We start from the raw sequence: 14,112 nt of genomic DNA, 5'->3' as shown, positions 1-14,112 counted from the left end.
TGTCAACATGTATACTATCAATAAAGCCCCTGCAGCAATTAAAAGAAAAAAATGATTATACTTACCTGTGAAATGTTATGCCTTCCTCCTTCGTGGACTAACTTATTCGATTTTGGCAGTATAAACCCGCACAATGAACTGGCATTTTGCAAAAAAAAATGTGTTCACGTGCATGCACTGCAGCAGTGACTTGACCTCACCAAGATGGCGGTGCTCTCCTCCAATCAGGATGGTCACAGGCGCTATCCTACAGTTCTCGCGATACATCACTGCGAGACTACCCCAGCCATTGACCCCAGCGGCCCGAATCACGTGGATCACGATGTAAGCAAACCCCGGCGGAGTGGCTTCATTCAGTGGAGTAAAATCCAGGGAATTTTGTCATGTTTCAGCCAGGGACATGAAATCTAGCTCAAGATTAATGAGGATATCTTGGACAATATCTCCCTTGGTTGTGAGGGAGCGAATGTTCAGGAGACCGAAGTTGACAGATATGCGGGGGAGATTGTTAGCCATCATGTTGTTAGCCGAGCGAAGAGGAGCTAGGACACTGTGTGTTAGCATGGCGACTGGTGTGTCTTGACGGACGGTGAGCAGATGACCAGAGTGACTTGATGGAGTTGGTGTTGTCGTAATGGAAGTTCCGACGTGATCCTCGATTAGTTTATATCTCCGGCGGGGCACGTATAATGTCTAGAATCGGATATCATGTTGGAGGAGCTAACACGCGGCGGTGGCCCGGGCGGAGAGTACCGCGGGTTAGCAAGTTCATCAGCAGAGTCGTAGTGCTGTCAAAATTTGCTGGACAAGTGACAGGATAATCCAGGTGAGTAAAATCCACACAAGATCGAGAGTAATCCACATTGTTGGTAGTTGGGTTTAGTTGCAGTAATTATCCAGGGAGCAGCGGCCGTCAGAGGGCGCGCCAGCGTTCACTCGACCCGGGATTTTGTGACAGGAGGATTGATCAGGGTTCTCAACTAGATTTCATTATCTGATGAAGAAGATCCAGCTATTATTTTAAATAATTATTAATTTAAATTTAAAAGACGTCAAACAATAACCTGATTATAATCTATAGGATCATTCTATAGGATCATTTCCTGTGTCAATAACATCACAGTGCCTCAGAAAGAATTCATGCAGGATATTAGATTAATTCCAATACATTCATGAGCACATAAGGCGCTATAAAGCGCACTTCAAAGTTCTTCCGCCAGCAGGGGGCGCCCTATGAGCCCCTGCGCCTTATGTGTAGTTGTGGGTCGTAGAAAAAGATGGAGTGAGGAAGGGAGAGAGACTTAAAGGCCAAGTGGAACCTAACTGCATTGCAACTATCTACATTTTTAAAGCGTTATGCTCGTACTTTATAACCCTCAGCCATTTCAGTGTTGCTTGTGTTTCCTGAAACACACACACACACACACACACACTGGCATTTATATTTGTATTTTGTGAGAAGTCACCCAAAACAGACATAGAACATTTCAAATTCAAATATACTTTTTTTTGTATAATGTTAACCTGGTTGTTATGGCCTAGCAGGATAGGTCTAGGGCTGAGAAACACATGAGGGTAATTCAGGTAATAGTATCGAATCCAGCCGGCAACCAGTTAATTTTTCATTTTTTTCTTCAAACTGTCTCTTGTTTCCTCTTTTCCAGAATGACACTTTTTTCCGGCTGGGGTTTGCTTTTTTTCTTCATTTTATTTATTTATTTAACACATATACACACACACACCCACACACACAAATCTATATTTACATTCATATTTAAAGAAAAACAATGTATTCACTGTTTCAAATGGCCCTCTTCTGGCCTGTGATGTCATCGAATCTGGTGGCTGAGGGGTTAATGCTAGGCAGTTGAACGTCATTGGGGTCTTTAGGTGCTGGTTCAAGTCCTGTCCACAACCACTGCTTTTTCCACACACATGTTCTAATCTGCACAGGCACTCTGAGCTCAGCAGGTACACACATAACATAGAATTTTTCAAATTCAAATATACTTTTTTTTAGCCATATGGAAAGCTGGTTGTCGTGGCCTAGTGGCATAGGTCGAGGGCCGGAAAGAAGAACGGTAGGTATTAATAGTATCAAAACCGGCGGGCAACCAGCTAATTTTTCGTTTTTTCTTCTAACTCTCTGTTTTTTCCTCTCTTCCACAATTACACCTTTTTACGGCAGTGGGCTTGCTTTTTCTCTTCATTTTCTCTCTTTTTTTTTTAGAAAAACTCAAAAGTATTTTCACGACTATAAGGCGCACTCCAAAGTCATACATGTTCTTCCGCCAGCAGGGGGCGCCCTATGAGCCCCTGCGCCTAATGTGTACTTGTGGGTCGTAGAAAAAGATGGAGTGAGGAAGGGAGAGAGACTTAAAGGCCAAGTGGAACCTAACTGCATTGCAACTATCTACATTTTTAAAGCGTTATGCTCGTACTTTATAACCCTCAGCCATTTCAGTGTTGCTTGTGTTTCCTGAAACACACACACACACACTGGCATTTATATTTGTATTTTGTGAGAAGTCACCCAAAACAGACATAGAACATTTCAAATTCAAATATACTTTTTTTTGTGTAATGTTGACCTGGTTGTTATGGCCTAGCAGGATAGGTCTAGGGCTGAGAAACACATGAGGGTAATTCAGGTAATAGTATCGAATCCAGCCGGCAACCAGTTAATTTTTCATTTTTTTCTTCAAACTGTCTCTTGTTTCCTCTTTTCCAGAATGACACTTTTTTCCGGCTGGGGGCTTGCTTTTTTTCTTCATTTTATTTATTTATTTAACACATATACACACACACACCCACACACACAAATCTATATTTACATTCATATTTAAAGAAAAACAATGTATTCACTGTTTCAAATGGCCCACTTCTGGCCTGTGATGTCATCGAATCTGGTGGCTGAGGGGTTAATGCTAGGCAGTTGAACGTCATTGGGGTCTTTAGGTGCTGGTTCAAGTCCTGTCCACAACCACTGCTTTTTCCACACACATGTTCTAATCTGCACAGGCACTCTGAGCTCAGCAGGTACACACATAACATAGAATTTTTCAAATTCAAATATACTTTTTTTTAGCCATATGGAAAGCTGGTTGTCGTGGCCTAGTGGCATAGGTCGAGGGCCGGAAAGAAGAACGGTAGGTATTAATAGTATCAAAACCGGCGGGCAACCAGCTAATTTTTCGTTTTTTCTTCTAACTCTCTGTTTTTTCCTCTCTTCCACAATTACACCTTTTTACGGCAGTGGGCTTGCTTTTTCTCTTCATTTTCTCTCTTTTTTTTTTTAGAAAAACTCAAAAGTATTTTCACGACTATAAGGCGCACTCCAAAGTCATACATGTTCTTCCGCCAGCAGGGGGCGCCCTATGAGCCCCTGCGCCTAATGTGTACTTGTGGGTCGTAGAAAAAGATGGAGTGAGGAAGGGAGAGAGACTTAAAGGCCAAGTGGAACCTAACTGCATTGCAACTATCTACATTTTTAAAGCGTTATGCTCGTACTTTATAACCCTCAGCCATTTCAGTGTTGCTTGTGTTTCCTGAAACACACACACACACACACACACTGGCATTTATATTTGTATTTTGTGAGAAGTCACCCAAAACAGACATAGAACATTTCAAATTCAAATATACTTTTTTTTGTGTAATGTTGACCTGGTTGTTATGGCCTAGCAGGATAGGTCTAGGGCTGAGAAACACATGAGGGTAATTCAGGTAATAGTATCGAATCCAGCCGGCAACCAGTTAATTTTTCATTTTTTTCTTCAAACTGTCTCTTGTTTCCTCTTTTCCAGAATGACACTTTTTTCCGGCTGGGGGCTTGCTTTTTTTCTTCATTTTATTTATTTATTTAACACATATACACACACACACCCACACACACAAATCTATATTTACATTCATATTTAAAGAAAAACAATGTATTCACTGTTTCAAATGGCCCTCTTCTGGCCTGTGATGTCATCGAATCTGGTGGCTGAGGGGTTAATGCTAGGCAGTTGAACGTCATTGGGGTCTTTAGGTGCTGGTTCAAGTCCTGTCCACAACCACTGCTTTTTCCACACACATGTTCTAATCTGCACAGGCACTCTGAGCTCAGCAGGTACACACATAACATAGAATTTTTCAAATTCAAATATACTTTTTTTTAGCCATATGGAAAGCTGGTTGTCGTGGCCTAGTGGCATAGGTCGAGGGCCGGAAAGAAGAACGGTAGGTATTAATAGTATCAAAACCGGCGGGCAACCAGCTAATTTTTCGTTTTTTCTTCTAACTTTCTGTTTTTTCCTCTCTTCCACAATTACACCTTTTTACGGCCGTGGGCTTGCTTTTTCTCTTCATTTTCTCTCTTTTTTTTTTTAGAAAAACTTAAAAGTATTTTCACGACTATAAGGCGCACTCCAAAGTCATACATGTTCTTCCACCAGCAGGGGGCGCCCTATGAGCCCCTGCGCCTAATGTGTACTTGTGGGTCGTAGAAAAAGATGGAGTGAGGAAGGGAGAGAGACTTAAAGGCCAAGTGGAACCTAACTGCATTGCAACTATCTACATTTCAAAGCCTTATGCTCATACTTTAAAACCCTCAGCCATTTCAGTGTTGCTTGTGTTTCCTGAAACACACACACACACACACACACACACTGGCATTTATATTTGTATTTTGTGAGACTTCACCCAAGACAGACATAGAACATTTCAAATTCAAATATACTTTTTTTTGTATAATGTTAACCTGGTTGTTATGGCCTAGCGGGATAGGTCAAGGGCTGGAAACACATGAGGGTAATTCAGGTAATAGTATCGAATCCAGCCGGCAACCAGTTCATTTTTCATTTTTTCTTCAAACTTTCTATTGTTTCCTCTTTTCCACAATGACCCTTTTTTCCGGCCGGGGGCTTGCTTTTTTTCTTCTTTTTATTTATTTATTTATTTAACACACACATACACACACACACCCACACACACAAATCTATATTTACATTCATATTTAAAGAAAAACAATGTATTCACTGTTTCAAATGGCCCACTTCTGGCCTGTGATGTCATCGAATCTGGTGGCTGAGGGGTTAATGCTAGGCAGTTGAACGTCATTGGGGTCTTTAGGTGCTGGTTCAAGTCCTGTCCACAACCACTGCTTTTTCCACACACATGTTCTAATCTGCACAGGCACTCTGAGCTCAGCAGGTACACACATAACATAGAATTTTTCAAATTCAAATATACTTTTTTTTAGCCATACGGAAAGCTGGTTGTCGTGGCCTAGTTGCATAGGTCGAGGGCCGGAAAGAAGAACGGTAGGTATTAATAGTATCAAAACCGGCGGGCAACCAGCTAATTTTTCGTTTTTTCTTCTAACTTTCTCTTTTTTCCTCTCTTCCACAATTACACCTTTTTACGGCCGTGGGCTTGCTTTTTCTCTTCATTTTCTCTCTTTTTTTTTAGAAAAACTCAAAAGTATTTTCACGACTATAAGGCGCACTCCAAAGTCATACATGTTCTTCCACCAGCAGGGGGCGCCCTATGAGCCCCTGCGCCTAATGTGTACTTGTGGGTCGTAGAAAAAGATGGAGTGAGGAAGGGAGAGAGACTTAAAGGCCAAGTGGAACCTAACTGCATTGCAACTATCTACATTTCAAAGCCGTATGCTCGTACTTTAAAACCCTCAGCCATTTCAGTGTTGCTTGTGTTTCCTGAAACACACACACACACTGGCATTTATATTTGTATTTTGTGAGACTTCACCCAAGACAGACATAGAACATTTCAAATTCAAATATACTTTTTTTTGTATAATGTTAACCTGGTTGTTATGGCTTAGCAGGATAGGTCAAGGGCTGGAAACGCATGAGGGTAATTCAGGTAATAGTATCGAATCCAGCCGGCAACCAGTTCATTTTTCATTTTTTCTTCAAACTTTCTATTGTTTCCTCTTTTCCACAATGACCCTTTTTTCCGGCCGGGGGCTTGCTTTTTTTCTTCTTTTTATTTATTTATTTATTTAACACACACATACACACACACACAAATCTATATTTACATTCATATTTAAAGAAAAACAATGTATTCACTGTTTCAAATGGCCCACTTCTGGCCTGTGATGTCATCGAATCTGGTGGCTGAGGGGTTAATGCTAGGCAGTTGAACGTCATTGGGGTCTTTAGGTGCTGGTTCAAGTCCTGTCCACAACCACTGCTTTTTCCACACACATGTTCTAATCTGCACAGGCACTCTGAGCTCAGCAGGTACACACATAACATAGAATTTTTCAAATTCAAATATACTTTTTTTTAGCCATATGGAAAGCTGGTTGTCGTGGCCTAGTGGCATAGGTCGAGGGCCGGAAAGAAGAACGGTAGGTATTAATAGTATCAAAACCGGCGGGCAACCAGCTAATTTTTCGTTTTTTCTTCTAACTTTCTGTTTTTTCCTCTCTTCCACAGTTACACCTTTTTACGGCCGTGGGCTTGCTTTTTCTCTTCATTTTCTCTCTTTTTTTTAGAAAAACTCAAAAGTATTTTCACGACTATAAGGCGCACTCCAAAGTCATACATGTTCTTCCGCCAGCAGGGGGCGCCCTATGAGCCCCTGCGCCTAATGTGTACTTGTGGGTCGTAGAAAAAGATGGAGTGAGGAAGGGAGAGAGACTTAAAGGCCAAGTGGAACCTAACTGCATTGCAACTATCTACATTTCAAAGCCTTATGCTCGTACTTTATAACCCTCAGCCATTTCAGTGTTGCTTGTGTTTCCTGAAACACACACACACACACTGGCATTTATATTTGTATTTTGTGAGACTTCACCCAAGACAGACATAGAACATTTCAAATTCAAATATACTTTTTTTGTGTAATGTTAACCTGGTTGTTATGGCCTAGCAGGATAGGTCGAGGGCTGGAAACACATGAGGGTAATTCAGGTAATAGTATCGAATCCAGCCGGCAACCAGTTCATTTTTCATTTTTTCTTCAAACTTTCTATTGTTTCCTCTTTTCCACAATGACCCTTTTTTCCGGCCGGGGGCTTGCTTTTTTTCTTCTTTTTATTTATTTATTTATTTAACACACACACCCACACACACAAATCTATATTTACATTCATATTTAAAGAAAAACAATGTATTCACTGTTTCAAATGGCCCTCTTCTGGCCTGTGATGTCATCGAATCTGGTGGCTGAGGGGTTAATGCTAGGCAGTTGAACGTCATTGGGGTCTTTAGGTGCTGGTTCAAGTCCTGTCCACAACCACTGCTTTTTCCACACACATGTTCTAATCTGCACAGGCACTCTGAGCTCAGCAGGTACACACATAACATAGAATTTTTCAAATTCAAATATACTTTTTTTTAGCCATATGGAAAGCTGGTTGTCGTGGCCTAGTGGCATAGGTCGAGGGCCGGAAAGAAGAACGGTAGGTATTAATAGTATCAGAACCGGCGGGCAACCAGCTAATTTTTCGTTTTTTCTTCTAACTTTCTGTTTTTTCCTCTCTTCCACAATTACACCTTTTTACGGCCGTGGGCTTGCTTTTTCTCTTCATTTTCTCTCTTTTTTTTTTAGAAAAACTCAAAAGTATTTTCACGACTATAAGGCGCACTCCAAAGTCATACATGTTCTTCCACCAGCAGGGGGCGCCCTATGAGCCCCTGCGCCTAATGTGTACTTGTGGGTCGTAGAAAAAGATGGAGTGAGGAAGGGAGAGAGACTTAAAGGCCAAGTGGAACCTAACTGCATTGCAACTATCTACATTTCAAAGCCTTATGCTCGTACTTTAAAACCCTCAGCCATTTCAGTGTTGCTTGTGTTTCCTGAAACACACACACACACACTGGCATTTATATTTGTATTTTGTGAGACTTCACCCAAGACAGACATAGAACATTTCAAATTCAAATATACTTTTTTTTTGTATAATGTTAACCTGGTTGTTATGGCCTAGCAGGATAGGTCAAGGGCTGGAAACACATGAGGGTAATTCAGGTAATAGTATCAAATCCAGCCGGCAACCAGTTCATTTTTCATTTTTTCTTCAAACTTTCTATTGTTTCCTCTTTTCCACAATGACCCTTTTTTCCGGCCGGGGGCTTGCTTTTTTTCTTCTTTTTATTTATTTATTTATTTAACACACACATACACACACACACCCACACACACAAATCTATATTTACATTCATATTTAAAGAAAAACAATGTATTCACTGTTTCAAATGGCCCACTTCTGGCCTGTGATGTCATCGAACCTGGTGGCTGAGGGGTTAATGCTAGGCAGTTGAACGTCATTGGGGTATTTGGGTGCTGGTTCAAGTCCTGTCCACAACCACTGCTTTTTCCACACACATGTCCCAATCTGCACAGACACTCTGAGCTCAGCAGGTACACACATAACATAGAATTTTTCAAATTCAAATATACTTTTTTTTAGCCATATGGAAAGCTGGTTGTCGTGGCCTAGTGGCATAGGTCGAGGGCCGGAAAGAAGAACGGTAGGTATTAATAGTATCAAAACCGGCGGGCAACCAGCTAATTTTTCGTTTTTTCTTCTAACTTTCTCTTTTTTCCTCTTTTCCACAATTACACCTTTTTACGGCCAGGGGCTTGCTTTTTTTCTTCATTTTATTTATTTATTTATTTATTTATCACACACACACACACACAAATCTATATTTACATTCATATTTAAAGAAAAACAATGTATTCACTGTTTCAAATGGGCCACTCCTGGCCTGTGATGTCATCAAATATGGTGGCTGAGGGGTTAATGCTAGGCAGTTGAACGTCATTGGGGTCTTTAGGTGCTGGTTCGAGTCCTGTCCACAACCATGTCTTTTTCCACACATATATCCCAATCTGCACAGACACCCTGAGCTCAGCAGGTGCACATAGGTTTTATACAGAAGGTTGGGAAGAAACACAAAGGTTGAAATTCATATGCCCAAAATAAGGTGTTGTACAAAAATAATTGTTTTTGTGGTTGGGTTGGGATGATACAGGACTTGTGTTGACAAGACAATTTTGCATGGAACTAAATAAATTAAATCATTAAACACTACAAAACAGAACAATCATTTCTTTTTGTTACTTGGCAACAGCTAACGCTATGTAAGCCGTCTCGTACGCTGGTTAGCTTTAACGCTAATGGAGCAAACACAAGCAGATATTTACATGTTTTTTATACACTGACCAGAAGGTGGCAGTATTAAACTTCCAAACGTTTTTTTTTCTGAGGATCAGCCAAAGGCTCCCAGAGTTGTCACGAGGGGGGAAAACATTTGACATTTTTGAAAGAATCTCAATAAAATTTCTGTAAATCAGACCATACAGATAACTGAGTAACAAGCAAAAGGGTTATTCAAATTATTGAATTATTATTGATAGTGCCAAGTGAAATTTTTCTATATATTTTCTCAGTCATTTTGTCAAAATTGACATTCATTACTATTGCTGTACTCATTACAAACTCTAATCTAGGACACACACAATAGTTTTTGTCTAGTTTTGTCAGAATAAACGCCCCATCAATTCTAAATGAATAAATTGAATGCAGTTTTTATTAAAAACATCTCTTCACTGGAGCATAAATCATACCTTTCATCTAAGCTTATAGATAATAATCCTTTTTCAATTAAACACAAAAGAAAGCATGGTTCTGAATTCTTACTTTTATGAATTTAAAAAGAGGTTTTGATCTCACTCTTTCATGTCCAAAATTCATTTCCATTTATTATGCTATCATATATTTTCCAGACATGAAACAAAATATTTCTTAATACATTAAATCTTTCCAGTTTTTTATGAATCTTGGCCTAGTCATTTTTCCAAAGCCTGTTTCTGCACATTGAGCTCAATGCACATCAGTCTGTAGATAGATCTGCTGAGGCTCTGCTTCTGTCCTTTCACATGACCGCTGACAGCCACGTTGGATTTTCTATTCAATTCAAATTTAATTGTATAGCACAAATTCATGACAATATTCATCTTAATGGGCTTCGTGCCGGTATTTGGAAGGTAAACATACAATCAAAAAAAAAAACTTAATGACACTTTATTTTATAAACCCTTTGTCATGCTGAGTTGAGTACTGAATGTTTATGTTGGTGTTTTTCGATAACTGTAGTTATTCCGGAGTTGGGTCTCAAGGGCAACAGACAAAGCCCAGAACTCCCTCTTCATAGAAACTTCTCCAATTTGACAGGAGAAATCTAAGGGGGTCCTAAGCCAGCCAAGAGACATAGTCCCTCAAGTGAGTTCTGGGTCTTCCCCCGGCCTCCTCCCAGTGGTTTAAACCATGAATACCTCCACAGGAAGGGGGTAGGAGGCATCCAAAAGAAACCTCCTCTGGACTTTCTTGATGTGGAGGAGCAGCGGCTCCACTAAAACCTCCTCCCGGGTGACTGGGCTCCTCACCCAATCTCTAAAGGGCCGCCCTGCAGAGGAAACTCATTTCAGTCACTAGTATCCAGAATCTCATCCTTTTGGTCGTCTATCTGCCTGTTAATCTCAGGCTCTGTTTACAGCGTAACTTTGTTTTTGTCACCGTTTTAGAACTGCTTTATTTGTTCCATGTGATGACCCCCCTCTCCATAAATTTTCATCAGTTTTTAGTCAGAGTTGTCCGTTTCACTCACACAAATCTCAAGTTATCTTGCTCTAAAGAAGTTTGTTACATTTGTATTTTTCAATTCTTATTTGTTCTAAAGAAGAGGTTAAAAACACACATTCACATACGTTGATAGTAAATCATTGAAGTTGCTGTCAAGTTTTCTTTCTGAGCAATCAGAGAAATAAATGCTGCAACATTACATGATAGTTATATCACTTTTTTAAGGGAAAAAAAGATGACAGACGTCTTGTTTTATTGGGCACAATTGCAGCAAAAAAAATCAAAAATAAATCTATTTTTCTGATTTTACAGGGATCCATTTCATCAGCTTTGAGCTTTTACAACTCTTTCCTGCTAGAGGCGCCTTTGTTTGTTTGATGCATCAGTTATTCAGGATTAAAGGAGTCTTTTTTTTGGCAGGTTGTATCCATCCATGTTTTCTGTTTCCTCTTTAACGCTGTCATATTTTGGAGCAGATTCATACTTTTTAATGAAACAAACTCTCAGCACACCAGATGTTTTACTTTAGATGCACAACAGGCATTCATTTAATGAAAGAAAATCACTAAATCACTTTCTCCTTTCCATACATGTGTGACATCACATAACCTTTTAAAAAAAACTACTGAATTCTTCAGACTTAAGGACAATAAATGATGTGGTTTATTTGGAAATACTATGATGCAATCAAGTTTCTAACTACATTTCAAGCAAAAGGTTTTGTTTTGTTTTTGCAAACGTTAAGTTTTACCTTGAACTGGATTTATTTTCAGCCCCAAACTATTTAATTTAGCATTTTATTTCATGTTCAGCAGCAGTAATTCATGCTGAAACAGAGGAGCAGCTGGATGTCTTTGTATGCAAGTCAGACCAAAACAGAACAAAGCAGATCTGCTGTCTAAATTAAATGGAAGCATAAGTGTCTGAACATCTGTAATCTGAGCAAGAACAAGCTGTAGCTTTCTGGTGCAGCATGTGTATCAAGGTGCTGAATAAAGGAAAAGCAAAACTGCTGCATTTCAAGAAAAAAGGTCAAAAGGAAGTTGTTGAATTGAGATAGCAGCTGTCCAATGCTTCTCAGAGAGCATGTCATGCTTTTAAAACAACCTGCCTGCAGGTCAGCTGTTCCCACTGACCACACATGAAACCCGGCGCCATTCTTTCCCATGAACATTTTCTCCAAAAGTGCACAGGTGTTTTTGTTACTTGGAGTTCAAGTCACTCTGAGACACTCTGCAGCACTCAGGCTGATTTGCCTTCCCTTCATGTTGTCACGGAGGTGGAAGCATCACAAGAAGCCCCAGCCATCCCCAACACCAAAGCTCAAACTCTGCTGCTCCGCTGAAGCAAAACTACCAAATAATAGGGGAATCAAATCTCTGTTGACCTGATAAAAAAAAAAAACAAATCTTTAAGGACATTTATGAGAAAAACTCTCAAAAAATATATTTTATTTCAAGCAATTGGACTGTAGGACATGGGTATTTAAATGTGTGTGTTTTCTCACTAATCATGCAATCATCTACTTGTTCTCAATAATAAGTGTAGTCATCCTGTTTGCAGAAACAACATGCCGGACTGTCAGAAGCTCAGGAAGAAGCTGAAGAAGAAGAGAGGGCAGAGAGCGTATGCCTGCCAGTGCAGCTGGTTCTCTGCTTCAGAGCCTGCTGACCTCAGGGATCAGCCTCAGCTCCGATGGGTCTGTGGCAAACACCCGGACTGACTGCTCACCTCAATCTACTTTCTAAACTCTCCATCCATCCATTTATCCATCCATCCTTCAGACGTCGTTGTGAAAGGAAGAACTTATCCTTGGCCTCTATTGTCAGCAAGACTTAAAACATTGTTTTCCATCTATCTGTCGAGGAGGATTCTTGAAGCATTTCCAGACTGTACAAAAAATCTGAATCTGTGCATCTCACACCCATTCATTGATGGCTGATTTCAAAATATCTCTTCCTGCGTCTTCCTCTTTTTGGAAGAGGTATTTGGACACAAATATCTGAAACTTCAAACTTTCTGAATATTTTGGACTGCTGCCCAACTGTGACACATTGTGATTTTCTACTCCTGCTCTTTAAACAAATCTGTCTCCTGCCTGTACTGGAATAAAATATATTTGATGAGGAACATGAAACATTTTTTTTCTTTACATTTCTAAAGCTTCTGGACTCCAGACGTTTATTTTTTTTTATGTCTAAAAACTTGAGCATTTGAGTTTAAAAATTGGAGGAAGTGGAGAAATGACACAAAGTCAGAACACAGTTTTGTTTACATGTAGAACACTCACTGCAACAAAGTTAATATATGACATATTTTCTCATCTTTTTGCTTTAATCTTTTGTCATTTTTAGCAGTTTCAAATGTACCTTTGGGTGCATTTATATCTTCTTTAAATAAAAGGTGTTGTACAAATAAAATATAAACTCTTTTTTTAAAATGTTTTAGTTGAAATTTTACTAAAAACTTTACTAAACTTTTTTAAATTAAGATCCCACAGTATAACGTACATGATTGTAAAAAAAATATCAACCGCAGAAACTTTTAGAATGAAATCCAAAAGCTATGGGTTAAAAAAAAAACATTAAGTTCATTGATATCAATAAAACTTGTTATTTTTGCACTTTGTTTGTTAAAGTATGTATATAATTCTAAGGCCAAATCCTACAAACCCCATCTACTCTTATCAAAATTTCAAATGAAAAGTTTTATATAATCTTTTTAGGAAACTTTCAGTGATGGACAGTGTAATAGAATTTGTAATTTTAGTTCAATAAAAAACTATTGGCACTTTCCTATAAAGTTCTTTGATTTACCTTATAGGAGTCTGGCCTGCAGACTGAATGGTGCCCTCCAGTCCGGTCAACTAAAAAATAAAACAAATAAAAATACATAATTTATTTTAAAATTTGGTTCATCTTTGTTCCTGTGCAAACAAAAACTAAAGTACTTGTTTAAAATCACGATCTGATCGTAGTATTTCAAATTTTCTCCAAGTCACATTAACAGCGTTTTCTGTGCGCATTTGAAAACAGGAGGAAGAGTTTGGCCGTCATACGCAGCATTGAAAAAACATTGAATCGTCCTGATACCGATGATCAAAGTTTCATCAAGCTGCAGCTCCTTCATACTCTGATCTCGTCTCACAATAGCTGTGCAGTTGTCTGCGCCCCCCAGATCCTTAGTGTGGCTGTCTGAAGTGACGAGAGGATGATGACATTTTATTTAATGCTTTAAAGTCATGAGATCAAATCTCAGAATATGTGGCTTGCTTTTAGCACATAAAAAAGCTCATAAGTTGCATCACAAAGAGTTTCAGTTTTATTGAAACTTCTGACTGTTACTAAACTGTTTAGAGACTTTGTGAATAATGTTGTGAACCATACTTCTCTGTCCTAACGAGAACAGATCAGATTTAATGAAAAATATCAGAACTTTTTATTCTAAAAAAACGACAGTTCTGTGACATGTAATAAATCATGTGGAGGCTGTGTTCTGGTTTC

The 14,112-nt window shown here is 39.2% G+C and overlaps 1 long non-coding RNA gene across 1 annotated transcript; it reads left to right on the top strand.

Annotated features, from left to right (window-relative positions):
- The first annotated feature begins 275 nt into the window (after window positions 1–275).
- Window positions 276–12,746, top strand: LOC111948947 (uncharacterized). Its single transcript, XR_002874927.2, has 2 exons — window positions 276–826; window positions 12,173–12,746. It is a non-coding gene; the product is annotated as an uncharacterized LOC111948947 (long non-coding RNA).
- The last annotated feature ends 1,366 nt before the right edge of the window (window positions 12,747–14,112 follow it).

Source organism: Oryzias latipes, chromosome 16 (genome assembly GCF_053564925.1).
Source record: "Oryzias latipes strain Hd-rR chromosome 16, Olatipes_Hd-rR_3.1".
NCBI classification, from domain to species: domain Eukaryota; kingdom Metazoa; phylum Chordata; class Actinopteri; order Beloniformes; family Adrianichthyidae; genus Oryzias; species Oryzias latipes.
The sequence above is the reverse complement of the archived record's forward strand: the minus strand, read 5'-3'. Positions and strand labels throughout refer to the sequence as shown.